General features: G+C 38.3%; 1 protein-coding gene across 1 annotated transcript in view; it reads right to left on the bottom strand.

Annotated features, from left to right (window-relative positions):
- The window catches only part of LOC120515669 (neurocalcin-delta), a 118,277-nt gene extending 101,863 nt beyond the window's left edge, over positions 1 to 16,414 (bottom strand). Inside the window, exon 1 of the mRNA XM_039736887.1 lies at positions 16,235 to 16,414. The gene's annotated coding sequence lies outside the window, so the exon portion shown is untranslated. The remainder of the gene's footprint in view (positions 1 to 16,234) is intronic.
- Between the last annotated feature and the right edge of the window lie 1,710 nt (positions 16,415 to 18,124).

Raw genomic sequence — 18,124 nt, forward strand, 5'->3', positions numbered from 1 at the left:
TTCAAAACTTTGTTAAAATATGGCAAGATTTAACACTACAATTCCTGAAGCCTACGAAAAAACCTGTAATCCCAGCCTACCTTAAGTCCCTTCGCACCTCTACCATCAGCGTCTTTTGTTTTGTAAATGCATCTATCGGCACAAGCAGCAAGAGCCTGCTGTTCCATTCCCCTGCTTTGATGGAGCTGAACTCATCCAGCTCAAGCCAAGGCATCTACTTATCTGCATGTGAGGTTCCAGGAGTTGTATAGGGTAAATAATACAGTATATTGTTATTTGGAATACATGCATTACATGTGTGTTCCATGTCTACAAAGATCTGGCTAAGTAAGTGTAGGATGAAAGGAAATTGCGAGAAATGCTGAACACACACCTAAAGCAGAAACTTTATCCATGTCATACTAATAATGACGAAAAGTGTAAAATGTGCAAAGACTTTAGTCAAAATATCAAGTAAACATGTGCGCTTTTATCTATAATAATAAAAGGCAAAGCCCTCACTGACTGACTGACTGACTGACTGACTCATCACTAATTCTCCAACTTCCCATGTAGGTAGAAAGCTGAAATTTGGCAGGCTTATTCCTTACAGCTTACTTACAAAAGTTAAGTGGGTTTCATTTCGAAATTTTACACGCAACGGTCATAACGGTCGATATCGTCCGCCATGTTGAATTTCCTTATTTATGGCCCCATCTTCACGAAATTTGGTAGACAGCTTCCCTGCGCTAACCGAAACCGATGTACTTACTTATTTCGATGGTATGACGCCACTGTCGGCTGCCATATTGAATTTTCCAAACGTCAGTAATTCTCCAACTTCCCGTGTAGGTAGAAGGCTGAAATGTGGCAGGCCCATTCCTTACAGCTTACTTACAAAAGTTAAGCAGGTTCCATTTCGACATTCTAGGCGTAACGGTCAGAACGATCAACAACGTCCGCCATATTGAACTTTCTTATTCATGGCCCCATCTTCACGAAATTTGGTGGCGGCTTCCTCGCTAACCAAAACCAATGTACATACTTATTTGGTGGTATGACGCCACTGTCAGCCGCCATATTGAACTTTCCAACGTCACTAATTCTCCAACTTCCCGTGTAGGTAGAAGGCTGAAATTGGTACTTATTTCGGTGGTATGATGCCACAGTCGGCCGCCATATTGAACTTTTCAACAGTCTTTGTTACTTATGGGCCCATCTTTGGTACACGGGTTCCCATTGCTAACTGAATCCTACTTACGTACATATATACGTCCATAGCCTGCAGCTCAGTCACCGTGTGGCGGCGTTGGGTTCCCCATCCCACGCCTCCCACGTTGTTGGCTGCCTGCCTATATAAGGCTGTCCGTCGCTCCAGTCTCTACATTCCCTTCCTTGCTTCACCACGGGATTCACGTCTCCCTACTGATAACTACAGCCTTTTTATTTAATCCACGGCTTCTCTGCTGTTTTATTGTTTGTTTATTACAATTATAGTTATTGTATAGGTATTTTACACTTACTTTACATTGTTCAGGTACCCATTTCCTTTATCATTTCAACCCCCATTACCATGTCTATCGAGATGATCACTATCGATCAAAGAACTATCACTTACCGAGTGGTTTCCATGCCCGGAGATACCACCTACCTTTTCCATTCTCTTTGTTACATATTGCACGGCCATATCAGGCTCACTCTTGATATCCGGAGGAACATTGTGTCTTATGTATTGAATGACTGGGACAGGTTCAAGGTGTGGACTGATGACGGTACAGGAGATAATTATACTACACAGGAGCACTATAAGAGTGAAATGCTTAAGCCCTTCACCTATGCATCTGCATGTGAGTTAATGGCTGCCACTGAATTGTTCGGTTGTCACTTTCAAATGTACCGAAATGGCCAAATATTTTACACCTTTCGACAACCGCCAATGCCTCTTAAACATCTTAGATTGACAGGTGACGATTTCAGTAGTGGACACTTTGATGTTTATGAATGTTTAAACTCTCAAAAGCTGGATGTGATTTTATCGATGAAACCGGTTCTGTGCTTACAGCGCTTGACAGATGCCGAATGTCACTTCAATACAGCAAATCCTGCAAATACTGTCACAATTGAAACAAACCATGAAACTCAAACCAATTATGACAGCAGCAATCCAAGCTGTGAGATTTGAGACAAGATTACTGTTCACATGGCCAACTGTAAGCTGCATGCTCAAGAGTAAGCTCAGCGCACAGCTTGGTCATGTTACAACCGGAGGGCCGAACTGACAACATGGTATACAAAGAGATCCTTAACAAATAATTATTGGCATATTTTCCCTCAGTTTAAAAAGGTAAAATTTTCTTCTTAATAAAAATTTAAATGCAGTACTTCGCCGCTGCGAACCGCGGGTATGTTGCTAGTTCAAGAATATAACCAAAATAATATTTTAGTATCTTAACAGTGAAACAGCAATTTTCTGCTTAAACACAACAAGGATCCTAGAGATTTAGTCAATTGAAAGCTTCTCACCACCAAGATTTTGACTACATACACCAATTTTTAAGCATGACTGCTAGCCAGTGACAGTCTGATAAGCTTCTCTCATCAATCAGTATATAGCTTTTGAGACTCTGTCACCTATTCCACACTAACATGGATACATTTGAAAACACTTTTTTTTCCCCTTTTGTAATTTATTTTGGCTCCAGTCCACATTCAAACAGCATTTTAAATTACTGATTTTTGTCTTTCACATATAGTGGAACCTCAGTTCACGAACGTCTCGGTACACGTACAAATCGGTTTACGACCAAAAAGTTCGCAAAACTTTTGCCTCGGTTCACGACCACACACTCGGTATACGAACAAGCCAGTTTCCTTTCGGTTTGTACATGTTCAGTCTCTCCCTGTGCATTCCTGTGCAGTGAGCGAGCGAGCAAGACAGAGAGAGAGTGACACACACACACAAGCACACAAGAGAGACACAGCACAGGCTCACGAAAGAGACACACACACAGGCGCGCACAAGAGACACCTGCACCACGAACGAAAGCAGCGAGAGAGGGAGGGCTGGACGCATAAGGTAGAAAAGGCTTGTTTTTGTTTTCAGTTCTGTTTACAGCGATCGGTTCATAGCATGCAATGGGCAATGTTACTTTTCTTGGTGGTTTATTAAATTACGGATTTTTCAAATGTTCATTTTTTTCCCTGTGCTTAAAACTCATTAAAAAACGTGTTTTTAGTGAGCGGTTCCTAGCACTATATCGCAAAGTATTGCAGTGTTAGTTTTCTCTGTTGTTCAAGGTTTTCTCAGTGTTATTCAATGTTTATACATTTAGTTTACTATTACACTGTGCACTCTATGGTATAGTTAACTACTAGCAGAATACCCGTGCTTCGCAGCGGAGAAGTAGTGTGTTAAAGAAGTTATGAAAAAGAAAAGCAAACATTTTAAAAATAACGTAAGATGATTGTTAATGTAATTGTTTTGTCATTGATATGAGTGTTGCTGGCATATATATATATATATATATATATATATATATATATATATATATATATATATATACACACACACACACATCTATACACATATATATAGTTATATATATATACACACATACACACACACACATATATAAACAGTATACATATACATATATAAACACATACTGTATATATACACACACATGTATACATACTGTATATACAACATATACATATACAAATCTACATATATATATCTACATCTATATATATATATCTACATATATATCTACATATATATATATACATATATATCTACATATATATATATATATATACATACATATATATATACATATATATATATATATACATACATATATATATACATATATATATCTACATACATATATATATATATATATATATACATATATATATACATATATATATATATATATATATATATATATATATATCTACATATATATATATATATATATATATATATATATATATATATATATATATATATATATATACATATATATATATATATATATATATATATATATATATATATATATATATATATATATATATATATATATATATATATATATATATATTAGGGGTGGGACTCGATTAAAAAAATTAATCCAATTAATTAGAGGCTGTGTAAGAATTAATCTTGATTAATGGTATGTAATCGACACGTAAATTTGCCCCAAATGCAAATGTTTTTTTTTTTATTTAAAATGGTTTTAGTGGGCGACAGAATCAAATAATAGACATGGACATGAATATTGTAAACTGAAGCTGTTTTAATTTCTGAAAAAAAGCCTTTAAACTGCATTTGAATTCAAAACAGAAACAAAAATATCATCCCTGGTTAAAATTGGGCAGACTTAAAAATAAAGTGGTAGTTTAAGTACTTTAAGTACATTTTCAGAATAGTATTGTCTTTAAATAATAATAACCAAAATTTCACCATAAAGTGCAGTTTTCTTCTTAAAAAATAAGTCAGAAACATAAAAGGTAATTTGACCAGCTTACTCTTTAAACTCTGAGTAACATTAGCCAAAATTATTTTGTACATTAGGCTAAAACAGTGTGATCATTGAACATTTTGTAATTAGATGTATTTAGAATTACTAACGGTCACGGAAGTCCAATGATCCCCAGTAAGAGCCACAAAGTCCGCTTTCTGTAATGCATCTAATTTTGCTTGCTTTTCAGTGTGCACAAAACCATGCTTTTATCAAGGCTTTTCGGGAAGTCGAAATGATCAGTCGTAGGAGCGCTTTATTCCGACTCTAACATTTTTGTAGCTGTGATGTGTGCATCAGTGTAATGGATGTACCAGGAAATCATGCATTGACAAAAGTTCCGTTTGCTTGGAATTGAAAGTGTGATTAAATCGTTATTTTTAGCAGCGTTATGGAGTACATGCATGAAGCTTCTCAGCTGTGCTTGTGCTAAGAAAGGGAAAATTTTAAAAATAGCGTAACATGATTCTGCGTTAACCTAATATTTTTCATCGTCCCAAACCAAGGAGATCGAAGGTAAAATGAATCGGGTAGCGTACATAGTCAGTACATCCCGAACCTCGAATGTCGGCGTTAGAAGACTCTACAATTAGCCACAGCGTGTGGCTTGTCTATGCTAAAGTATGTATTGTAGATCGGGTATATATATACATTTATATATATACCCGTATCGCAGTGGAGAAGTAGAAGTTATGAAAAGAAAAGGGAACATTTTAAAAATAGCGTAACATGATTGTCAATATACAGTAATTGTTTTGTGAGTGTTATTGAATGTTGCTGTCATCAAGGATTTGATTATCATTATTTCTTTCAATCAGGCTCGTATTTGTAGGATGTGTTCAAGTTACATTCCGTGTTTGTCAATCGTTGTAAAGATAAGAGGTTTCATTCATCGATTAGTTCCTTACTGCATCAATAAACAGCTCGTCTTCCTTTTTATCTGTGATGTGACAAACTGCATGCACGGGTTTTTTTACACTGTCTTCCTTTAGCAGGACATTCACTTTTTCCACCGTGTGCTTTGTTTCGCAGTAGCTGCACTTATGAATATGATTGTATGTATAAGGCGCTTCATATTTTTTGCTGCCTTCTCAATTGTGTAATTGGTTTTGTTCAGCACTCTTTGGAACTGTTGCTTTTGTCTGTGCACTGCGTCAGTTCCGTGAGCAGCTTGGTGTTCTTGCATCGAAGGTTCCCAGCTGTACTGGTGCCATCTCGTGTAATGTCAGCTAAGACCCGGCACTTAAAACTTTCTCTCGCAGTTTCAATGAGTTTGTGCCAAACACCACCCTGACCATCTCATCTTCCTCTGCATAAGCACAGTCCTTCACCGTGAATATTTACCGGCAGTGTTTGTATTGGATTGCGCTGATGGGCGGCCTTATATGGGCAGGCACTAAATTACAAGCGCTAGTGGTAGCCTATGAACTTAATTTAATATAAACTTACGGTTCACGCCGTGCTTTGTTTCCGCAGTAGCTGTACTTATGAATATGCTTGTATGCATCATTTGCTTCATAATGTTTTTCTGCCTTCTCAATTGTGAAATGGCGTTTTGTGCTGATCGCTGTTTGGAGTTCTTCCTTGTGCTCTACGTACTTACGTAGGAGGCGTGATGATGTCGAAACTCCGCCCCCCGGCCATCTCCAACTCAAGACTCCATTACATTATATGGGGAAAAATAGCTTCCAGTTATGACCCTTATGCGTAGAATTTCGAAATGAAACCTGCCCAACTTTTGTAAGTAAGCTGTAAGGAATAAGCCTGCCAAATTTCAGCCTTCTATCTACACGGGAAGTTGGAGAATTAGTGATGAGTCAGTGAGTGAGTCAGTGAGATAGTGAGTGAGTGAGGGCTTTGCCTTTTATTAGTATAGATATTTGTGCCCAGAAACTAAAAAAATATATTTACATACAGTTCGTATGGTCTGGAACGGATTCATTTTATTTACATGCAATCCTATGGGGGAAATTGCTTCGGCTCACGACCAAATCGGTTTACGACCAGAGTTTTGAAACGAATTCTGGTCGTAAACCAAGGTTCCACTGTATCTGACACAGATTCACTCTTTTTAGAGAAATATTAAATGCAAAACAGCCCCAATGTTATGTGTTCTCTACATTGTCACTGCAGTTTGAATATAGCCTTAATAGCCTGTAGCAACACAGAGAGACAAACACGGTCAATTTGGACTTATGAACACATTTTTATCACTTCACTTTATTTTCATTTTAAGTAAAATTTAGATTAATTGTATCTCTGCATTATAATTTGTTTAGTATTTGTCTTAATGTAGAAGCATGTCTATTACCTATATAAAAGACGCAGGATCTATTTGCTTTCTTTAAAAAAAATTAAACTGATGAGGAAAATGTAACGTGGTTTAATCGCTTCACATTATGCAAAATATTACAATGCAATACACAAATTATACATTCAACAACCTAAAGTAGCTTAGTTACAAACAGTTGATTTAATGTTGACTGACTGTAAAGATATTCTTTCCTTCTTGGCTTTTCCTTAACCTGCCACCTATTTTTTTTTTTTTAATAGTTTTTCCATAGTCAAAAAAGATTAGGATTGGCTTTAGGATTTGGTTTAAAATCATAATTAAGTAGCCCATTCGGAATCAGAATTACCAGTATACAGTAATCCCTCGTTTATTGCGGGAGATAGGTTCCAAGGCCGGCCGCAATAACTGAATTTCCGCGGGACACCAGTAGGGACACCATATTTATTTAATTATTTAACGTGTATTTGGACGTTTTTAAACCCTCCCTGTACTGTTTACAACCCACCCTTTACTCTATTAATAACGGGGAACTACCTAACATTTCCTGGGGCACCTCTTCCACGGTTTCTGAAGGTGTATCCGTAGTAGTAGTAGGAACTGGCTCTTTTTTGCGAGGCTGCAAAAACATTGTGATTGGCAGTTGCTGCTGCTGCTTCTTTTTCTGGTCGAAGAGCAGCTTGTAGGCGGTCATGACGTCGTCGACCTTGCTGCAAAATAGGACCGATCGAACCATATTGTTGTCCCATTCCTGTGACCGCTCTTGCAGATCCTTAGCCAGTCTGCAGATATATAGATGGTAACCGTCTTCCTAATGTTCGCCTCTTCCTTCTTGATGTAGCAAACGGTGGATTCGTTCACGCCATGTTGGTGGGCCACAGCCATGAACGTTCTCCCTTCCTTCAACATATCCAGAAGTTTCACCTTCTCAGCGATCGTCATCATTCTTCATTGGCGTTTAGGCTCAGCACCAGCCTTAGAAGAAGGAGCACGTTTGGGAGCCATTGCAGGGGGTGAAAATTCAAGCCAAGTTCAACACAAAGAAACCACAAAAAAAAATCACACACAGTACAGTGTAAAGTAAACCGCTCGGCGAAAAAGCTTGAAGCGAAACGGCTGCGACAGAGAGACAAGGGGAGATGCTGTGGGATCTGGGCATCAGTCAAAGCACCAATCACGGGCCCGATTAGAAAGCGGGAAGCTGTGATTTGTCGTCTCCTTCCCATGTAGCAATCACAGCCCGTGTTACAATGCACTTAGTCACCGAACTTGTTTTGTTGTTCTTAGACTAGGAAATACTACTATTCCATTTAAAAACTCACAAAGTCGTGAATCCGCAAAAAGTGAACCGTGAAGTAGCGAGGGATTACTGTATCTTTTGTTCCCATTGTGCCTAATATAATAATGAAGATCACTTTCTGGTTATTTAAGAAAATATAAAGTCTGAATTCAAATTTTCTCAATATAAGACAAAACCAAAGAAACAACAACAAATCACTATCTGCTAGTGGCCACCACCAAGTCTCCTAAAAGATCCTGGCACAGTTCGGCCCATTGGGTTGGGGAAAATGAGACAAATGGTTTTACCCCAACCCAACTAAGCAGTGTTAGGCAAAGCCAGAAGCATGAATGCACAGTTAGGGAAAAAGATTGATGAGAGCACATGGAGTAGAATGGAAGAAGCTGTGGAATACTGGAATGGAGGCAGCGTTGTCATAGACAACAGCCTTAACACCCCAACCCTGACATTACAAAAATGAATCTGAATTTTCTTATTGTACATTTACCTCTGATAAAATAATTTATGACAAACTGAAGTCCTGGAATACATCTGCTTCATTAACTGAGGTATTAATGTATAGGAGATCCCTAGGCTGGAATTTCAGCAAAGTATGCTGTAGTTATGTGAAGCAGCAGTAATTCCCATGGTACCACCTGACATTTCCCCCATTTCAATACTGCTTTTGTTGTTGTCTGAGCAAGAACCATTCAGCTGGCTTCTGTAAAAAACCTTTCTGTGAGGGAAAGTATACATGGTTGCATATAATTACATATAGAAGTGATTTTGTTCACTTGTCTTCGACAAGGTAATTCACTGATAAATTCCAGGAACATGTACAAAATAGTCTCCTGTGCATCAGGAGGATGATCAGCACTTTAACTAGATTAGAGCAATCTAGGCGAAAACACGTCATTCAGCTCAACAAAGCTCCCTCGTCCTATCCAATCAATTCTTCTAGAATTAAATCTAGTTTTTTTAACATTTTATTGAATTTATTAAAATCAAACAACATTCCTTACAAGCAAGTCAAATTTTACAAAACCTCAACCCCCACCCATGAGAAAAGAGAGCTAGGCCAACATTGTGAAACTTTAAAAGTAGAAAAGATAAGTAAGTAAATAAATAGAATAAAAAGGGGAAGAGAATCCGCTTCCTCAATTTAAATGCTTATTCTAAAATACTGTTAATCAGATCCTGCCAGGTTTTATAAAAGTTTTGCACAAATCTTCTAAGTTAGTATTTAATTTTTTCTAATTTCAAGTAGTATATAACATTGGTTACCCAATGACTGAAAAGAGGCGAGTTAGACTTATCTTGCTTAACTGGAAGAATCCTATGTGCCAAAAGTGAAGTATAGGCAATTACAGTTTGTCCTTCTCCACTTTAATCCCATCTGGAAGTACACCAAACACATCTGTTAGTTGGTTAAGAGGGATTGTGACACCAAGGCTGTCTGAAAGGCATTCAAAGATTTTGGTCCAAAATTATGTTAATTTGGTGCATGCCAAAAACAAATGACGCAATGAGGCTAGAACTTGATTGCAATGTTTGCAGGTTGGATCTTGCCCTGGAAAAATTTTGGACAATTTTTAACACCACACATGTGCTCAACAGATGATTTTAAGTTGAATAATTGTATGCTTTGCACATATGGCGTTTGAGTAAATTCTGTGCATTGCTGCCTTCCATTCCTTTTCCGAAATATTGAATGAGAGATCCTTTTCCCATTGTACTCTGGCACTGAAAGCTGCGTACGTTTGAAAGGGAGGAAAAAGGTGGTTATAGTGCAAAGATGCCACAGATAAAAGCATCTCTGTCTTAAAGTACTTCCTGCATTGGTTCCATATTCTGAGTGAATGAAGCAAAATTGGGTTATTAGTATATTGGCGATAGCTTGTATTTACTAGGGTACAAGCAAGGAATATAAAGAAGTGCTGCAGGATTTTATTTCTATTGCAAACTGGGCCTGTGTATGTTCATCCATTTTTGTCAATGTACAGGTTTTTATAGTTTGTATATTTGCTGCCCAGTAATAAAACTGAAACTTAGGTAGAGCCATGCCACCTTCTACCTTAAGTCTTTGTAGGGTTGCCCTTTGGATGCGAGGATGTTTTAAAGAAGAACGTCTGGATGTAGAGGAAAATAAACGTGGTTGCATTGGTGAGTCGGATAGAGGAGGGGGAAGGAGATGGAAAAAAATTGAGACAGAAACTTTCTAAAGTGTGGGAGCACTTCATCAAAAAAGAAAAAAAGTTGAATGCAGATGATGCAAAGCGGAGCTTTCTTTTCATGGCAGCACCATCGCAATGCATGAGCACCTTAAACGAAAGCATCCTGGAGATGTGATGCTGCCGTCTCTTAAGAATTTATTAGTTAGTCAGGGTCGGATCAGGAAGGGAGGGAGAGCGTGAACGAGACTGAGAAAATAAAAGTAAAAAAAAGCTAACTTTTAGAAGTAACAAATTTACACCCAATCTGTTCGTTTTCAAATAATATTACATTAGTGCGATTTTTTCTGATTGGTACTATTCAGGTCATACGATGATTTCTTCAAAATGTCACATATATTTGTGTCTCTCTCTCCCCACCTGCTGCATGCTGACACCAGAAGGCGTGAGCTTATACAGTGCTAGCAGGAGCACGCAGGTGTGGCCGGTTGCTTGTGCTATAACAAGCTTGACCTGGTGGCAATCAAAGCAAATGTACTGTGCAAGGTCCACTGAGAAAAGAAGAGCGTTCATGGCACACCTTGTAGAGTCCTGTGCAGACTGGGCAAGATTGGGAGGAAAAAAAAAATGCGGTCATTGATTACAACCGCAAGAAGGTATGCGAATGAATATGAATAATGCTGCATCCGTGCCACAATGTTTTCCGAAATGTACTATAAGGTCATAAAATGAAAAATTCAAAATATCATATACAGTGGGGCATAAAAGTATTTAGTCAGCCACCAATTGTGCAAGTTCTCCCACTTAAAAAAAATGAGAGAGGCCTGTAATTTTCATCATAGGTATACCTAAACTATGAGAGACAAAAGGAGGAAAAAAAATCCAGAAAATCACATTGTCTGATTTGTAAAGAATTTATTTGAAAATTATGGTGGAAAATAAGTATTTGGTCACCTACAAACAAGCAAGATTTCTGGCTCTCACCTGTAACTTCTTCTGTAAGAGGCTGGCACCTTTTTGAACTCGTTAGCAATATAAAAGACACCTGTCCACAACCTCAAACTGTCACACACCAAACTCCACTATGGCCAAGACCAAAGAGCTGTCAAAGTAGATCAGAAACAAAATTGTAGACCTGCACCAGGCTGGGAAGACAGAATCTGCAATAGATAAGCAGCTTGGTGTGAAGAAATCAACTGTGGGAGCAATTATTAGAAAATGGAAGACATACAAGACCACTGATAATCTCCCTCGATCTGGGGCTGCATGTAAGATCTCACCCCATAGGGTCAAAATGATCACAAGAACGGTGAGCAAAAATCCCAGAACCACACGGGGGGACCTAGTAAATGACCTGCAGAGAGCTGGGACCAAAGTAACAAAGGCTACCATCAGTAACACACTACGCCGCCAGGGACTGCAGTGCCAGACATGTCCCCCTGCTTAAGCCAGTACATGTGCAGGCCCGTCTGAAGTTTGCTAGAGAGCATTTGGATGATCCAGAAGAGGACTGACAGAATGTTATATGGTCAGATGAAACCAAAATAGAACTTTTTGGTAAAAACTCTACTCGTCGCGTTTGGAGGAGAAAGAATGCTGAGTTGCATCCAAAGAACACCATACCTAGTGTAAAGCATGGGGGTGGAAACATCATGCTTTGGGGCTGTTTTTCTACAAAGGGACCAGGACGACTGATCCGTGTAAAGAAAAGAATGAATGGGGCCATGTATCATCAGATTTTGAGTGAAAACCTCCTTCCATCAGCAAGGGCATTGAAGATGAAAAGTGGCTGGGTCTTTCAGCATGACAATGATCCCAAACACAACGCCCAGGTAACGAAGGAGTGGCTTCGTAAGAAGCATTTCAAGGTCCTGGAGTGGCCTAGCCAGTCTCCAGTTCTCAACCCCATAGAAAATCTTTGGAGGGAGATGAAAGTCCATGTTGCCCAGCAACAGCCCCAAAACATCACTGCTCTAGAGTAGATCTGCATGGAGGAATGGGCCAAAATACCAGCAACAGTGTGTGAAAATCTTGAAGACTTACAGAAAACGTTTGACCTCTGTCATTGCCAACAAAGGGTATATAACAAGTATTGAGATGAACTTTTGTTATTGACCAAATACTTTTTTGTCCACCATAATTTGCAAATAAATTCTTCAAAAATCTGACAATGTGATTTTCTGGAATTTTTTTTTCTCATTTTGCCTCTCATAGTTGAGGTATACCTATGATGAAAATTACAGGCCTTTCTCATCTTTTTAAGTGAGAGAACTTGCACAATTGGTGGCTGACTAAATACTTTTTTACCCCACTGTATACCTATGTCTCTGTTTTTTGTCAGTGCGGCTTTGACATCACGATCAGTTGCAACTTTTTCAGGGTTTCTTTTCAATAAAGTCAAGTGTTAGGCACGCATCATTAAATTGCACCGCTGCATGACCAGTTGTAACTTTTTCTGAGTGTTTCTTTTCTTTAAAGTTAAAAACTTTTTCCCACATTGGAAACACTTCCTTTATCTCACTTGAAGAGATAACCTCCTCCGTGATACCGATCTCCTGCAGAACCTCCGTATGTTGCCCTGTCTGTAGTTCCGTCAACTCCTCCGTCGTCAGTTCCTCGGAATGTGCGGCGACAAGCTCTTTGATGGCTCATATTTCGAATTTTGGCTCGTAACTCAAGGCAAAAAATTGACCTTGTGACAGCTTGTATCTCAAAAAACTCTCTTCGGGTATATTTAATGTTATATGTAATGTTTATCGGCGAGAATTTGAGACTGCCGGCATTTTTGATGTATAATATAATGTGCATAATTTACCAAAACACCAATCATTTTTCTAATGTACTAACCAAAAAGTTATAAAAAGTGCCAAGCCTACTTCAATTAAGCTAGGAGCATGGCGACACGCATGGTCGCAGCGGCTCAGGGCTCTCTTTTCAGTGCACTTTTTTGTTGTTTTTGTACTTTTTTTTTTTGTCCTTGTTTGTGCACAATCGGTTTGGCGAACATCTGCTACACCAATCAGAACCTTATAGACATCGGTGTCCAGAGCCAGACATCTGTTTCGAGTGTTTTTCATCACACGCACAACATCCCAGACAACATAGAGAGACCAGCGGGCTCTCCGTGGATTGTTGTCGGGTCTAGGAGACAACACAGACGGAGGAGGGAAAGAAAGCAGAAGCAGGGCCGCAGATCCGGCATTATGCTAAAGCTAAAAAACAACCATTCAAGCCCTATATGGAACTTTTTTCTGCACTGAAAGAGCTGGTTTTAATCTCATTGTAGATGCGTATAGTGACAATAAAAGGCATTCTATTCTAGAAACAATTTCATACTGTACTCACCATTTAATTTGACATCTTTGGGCTGCAGTAAGGGAGGAGATATTTCCACACAATGTCCATCTTCGTTTCGATTGCGATCGCTTACTTTTACCTTCTCTTCCTTCCTTAGCAATTATGTGTCGTGCTTGCATGGTCTTAATGAATTATATATATAGGTAAATCACTGCAATGACGGAAATTACATCCACAAACACATGTATCTGGGCTCCGACTGACGCTACTAACGCTCTCGGTTGTTTGTTTACAATCGCGCAAGCAGATACACGTGACCACATCTCTTTCGTAACGCAAGATGTTGATCGTAAATCAAAACAAAAAATTTCATTTTAAACTTCCCGATAATTTATTATAAATTTTATTAATAAAATCAAGAAATAAAACACTTTTTTGAATAAATTCTTTATTTAATTTAAAGTACCGGCATGCAAAGTTACTTCTTCATCTGAAAGATGACTCTGTGGTTTCGTCATTATTTACTTCCGTATTCATCGGCAAAACCGGCATTGCGCTGGAAATCTTGAATCTGAAACGATACTCGTTGTATAAACCAACCCCAAACTCCAAGCCAAAAATCTAGGACGAAATTCTCGGCTTATATAACGGGATCTACGGTATGTATTTTTTGGTTAAGTTAAATGCACTTTTTTTGTTTAAAGACTATGTGTACTTTAGTTTGTATTGTTTAATGTATTTCTTTTTTATTGTGATGGTCAAACTAATATAAAAATCTGATTATTTTCAAATTCATACGTTTCACTGGTTATTTTAAATTTGATTCATTATTAATTTTAAATCAGAGACATCAGGGTGACATTCACAGACCGGGATCAACAACTACAGGAGCTCAGACAAGATTTTATCAGACAAGGTTATACCCCCAAAACGACAGACACTCAAATAAGAAGAGCTACTGCCATACCCTGAGACAACCATCTGGAATATAAAAACAAAGACAACAACAACTGCATCCCCCTTGTTGTCACCTACAACCCACATCTTGAAACACTTTGAAAAATTATAAAAGAACTTCAGCCGATGCTAAACAATGACCAAACACTGAGAAATGTATTTCCTGAACCTCCACTCCTGGCATATAGACAACCACCAAACCCTTTAGCAATTAATTAATGTCCGAAGCTCCCTAAATGAACCAACAGAAAATGGCACATCTCCCTGCCTACAGAAAAGATGTAAAACGTGTGACCACATTTACAATACAGACCATATAGTTATACCACACTGCTGACATGAACATCACATAAAGGGATTATTTTCCTGCAAATCATCTAATGTGGTCTACCTAATTCTCTGCATGAAATGTCCTGATACTGCACTCTATGTGGGAGAAACTGGACAAACACTCCGTCAGAGAATGAATTTACACAGGTTCCACATTAAACGTGGCAACACAGATGTTCCTGTAGCGGCCCACTTCAAACAGCCATGTACACTGTGAGAGGGATTTTAAAGTCACAGTGCTTATGGGCAGCAAGAGAGAAAAGAATGGGAAGTTAAACTCATGTTAAAATGTAATACAACATGGCTTGAATAAAGACAAGAGTTTTATAGCCATATATAAGGATTGTTTACATCTCTCAGAATGACACAGACAACCTGACTACAAACTCACATTGTTTTGAAAAACTCATTAGAAACTTCAAAAGACATTTTTGGATAGTTATCTTATCCAAAGATCTTGACCATACATTGTTCTTCTCTCTATTGTTAAATTAACCCTAGCCTTAATGAATCTATTAATTTTTTACATTTAAGATTTCTGATTTAAAGATTTACCAGTGTTGTTTCTTGTTCTAGAGTGTATATAAACACAGGGAACTCCAGTCTCTGTATTACTGTACATCTTGCCTGAAGAAGGGGCCTGAGTTGCCTCGAAAGCTTGCATATTGTAATCCTTTTAGTTAGCCAATAAAAGGTGTCACTTTGCTTGGCTTTTCTCTGCATTCATAATGGCTAACACGGTACAACACCCTAGTACTAAAAGTGAAAGAAAAATAACTCGAGCACGATTTACATATTTCAGTGTAGTTCGAGTCTTGGGTAAATCGCTGAAAATAGTGTTCCAAAATTTACGAACACCATGCATTTAATGCGACATATAAAAATAAGCATTGTGTATTTTTCGTCATTCTCTCTTAACTTACACCCACAAATATATCCTCACTCTTTATAAAATGTTACCAGTTTACTACAGGTGACATTAACGAATGCAATGTAGCCCGAATGAAAAACAAAAGTATTTTTTTTATACATACACACGCTGAAAGGGCACATCGAGACTATTACAGATCTGCTTCCGTTACTGCGTGAAAGTGCAAATGCCATATACTTTCGCTCGTTTCCTACTGAGCCACCTCCCCCGCAGTAAACGGAAACATCGCGCCCATACCCTAGTCCCAAAGAATAAAAAAAAAACCTTTTTTCGGTAAACAATCATACAGTCATTGTGAAGCAAAATATAATCAGGCAAGGGGGATAAAATCAATTTTAAATAAATACACGTTTGAGCTTAACTCACATAAGTTAATTTTCTTCATTTTCACTATTTTGTGTAGGAAGCACAATACAACATGAAAATCCAGGCAAGATGGTAGAATGAACACAAAAAAAGCAGCTCACTCACCAAAGACTTCTCACAAAGATTCAATACTCCATAACTGCGCACTTTCCTTTGCAATGAGCTAACAGACAGTGAGTGCAGTCACGTAGATAACAACAGCTATTTCACAAAAATATAAGCCAGCACGATTGCTGGGCGGCTTTGACTCGGGAGACGAAGTACCAAACTCTGCCTCCTGCTGACGTCAACATCCAAGTCATGTGGTCAAATAAAAGCCTTTGAGAACCTCGGTTGCCTCAGCAACAAGAAAACGGCGCAGAAACGATTTCTATGGGCCATTTGCCATGCGGGAGGAGTAAGAAATAGGGTATTTGTAATCAATGCTCATTGAAGCTGCACAATCCCTTTTTTATTACATTTCACCGAAATTTCTGCAAAAAAAGGGCTTCCATGGTCAAGACAATGAGTGCTTTTATATGAATGCACAAAAGCGGGATAAGAAAAAAAAATGACATGTGCGAGCCCCTAATGGAGTTCTTCCAATAGTCTTCAATGGCATTAAACTGCGCAAAAATTTCAAATGTTCTCCTCGGTTGCCGTGACTCTGAAAGTAAGTGGGAGCCTGTGTCTCCCTGCCAATGTGGAAACGCTACTTTTAAAAGTACTGGTACATTATTGATTAACTGTATTGCTTTACAGTATGTTATTATTGAATTACGTTGTATTTTCTTTTAAATGAAAAACTGTACGTGGCTGGCCAGCATCTGTTATTAAATTTTAAACTCGTATACAGTATAAACCTTCACGAAACTGACCAAAAACACAACCAAACATCATAGTGTTCTTAAGTTTTATAGATAAGTTTAGTCCTTCGTATGTTCTGAAGTAAGACACATCTATGTGCTTTTTTTACAACCCCGGCATGGACCACCGACGATTCGCGGAATGAAAAGTGGCCGCCACGCCACTCAGTGAGTTAATATGGCCACACGTAACCGGGTTAACACAAAAACCTGGTCCCCCAACCTACCCGGAAGTCGTCCCTTTCTGAATGGCCTTTCCCGAGATTTCTTCTATTTTTTCCGCACAAGGTGTTTTTTTTTTCTTTCTTTTCTTTTTTTGGTGTTAAGTTTTTTTTTTTTCTCGTTTTCTTGGGGAGTGCAAACTTGCTGTCATAAAACAGACTCGGCTAAGCCCATTGAGGCATTCATTGTTTGATTTTGGGCTATAAATTGTTGATGTTGCTGTTAATAATCCGCATTTACGTGCGCAAGTAAACTTCTGAAGTTCTTCTTTGTTACAGTTAAACGCCATTATCCGCCACCATAAATTTGAACATAAGCTTGAATCCTGTGATACATTTATTTTGTTTTATAAATCTGTTTAAATGGACACATTATTTTGTAACCGGACTGCATACAGAAAGTCCTTTCTGTTTTGGCTGTACGATGTGTATTTTTGCCTTACACCCAGTGCTTCTGAAATAACAATAACCGATATTTCATACGTGGGTCCTTTCAAGAAAAAAAAAAACAAGATTGGTTCGTTTCAGATATATACAGAGGGGGCCGAAAAATGTATACACATTTTAACAGTTATTTGTTGCTAAATCGAATTGCGGTAACAATGTGTAGTATGACGTTATCTCAGAAGATGTCTTTATTAGCATGAACGGTAGCAATCACCACGTTGCTTACGGGACCCTCAAAAATGGCAGGGTACGGTTATCGTTCGAGGAGCGCAAGACAGTTTTAAAGTTGTGCGCTTTAAATTTGAGAATAATGGAGACGTGAGTTTGCAACAGAGCCACCCACATGCCTGACAATTGCAAGTATTCCTGATAAGTTTAAAACCCATACCGTGTGTGATGTGCACAAGGGAAGAGCTGGGCAGCCTCGTACAGCAACAGGTCCTGCTTCCTTGTATGGTGTTAGAACATTTTGTAATGTAGTG

Source organism: Polypterus senegalus, chromosome 15, assembly GCF_016835505.1.
Source record: "Polypterus senegalus isolate Bchr_013 chromosome 15, ASM1683550v1, whole genome shotgun sequence".
Taxonomy (NCBI): Eukaryota; Metazoa; Chordata; class Cladistia; order Polypteriformes; family Polypteridae; genus Polypterus; species Polypterus senegalus.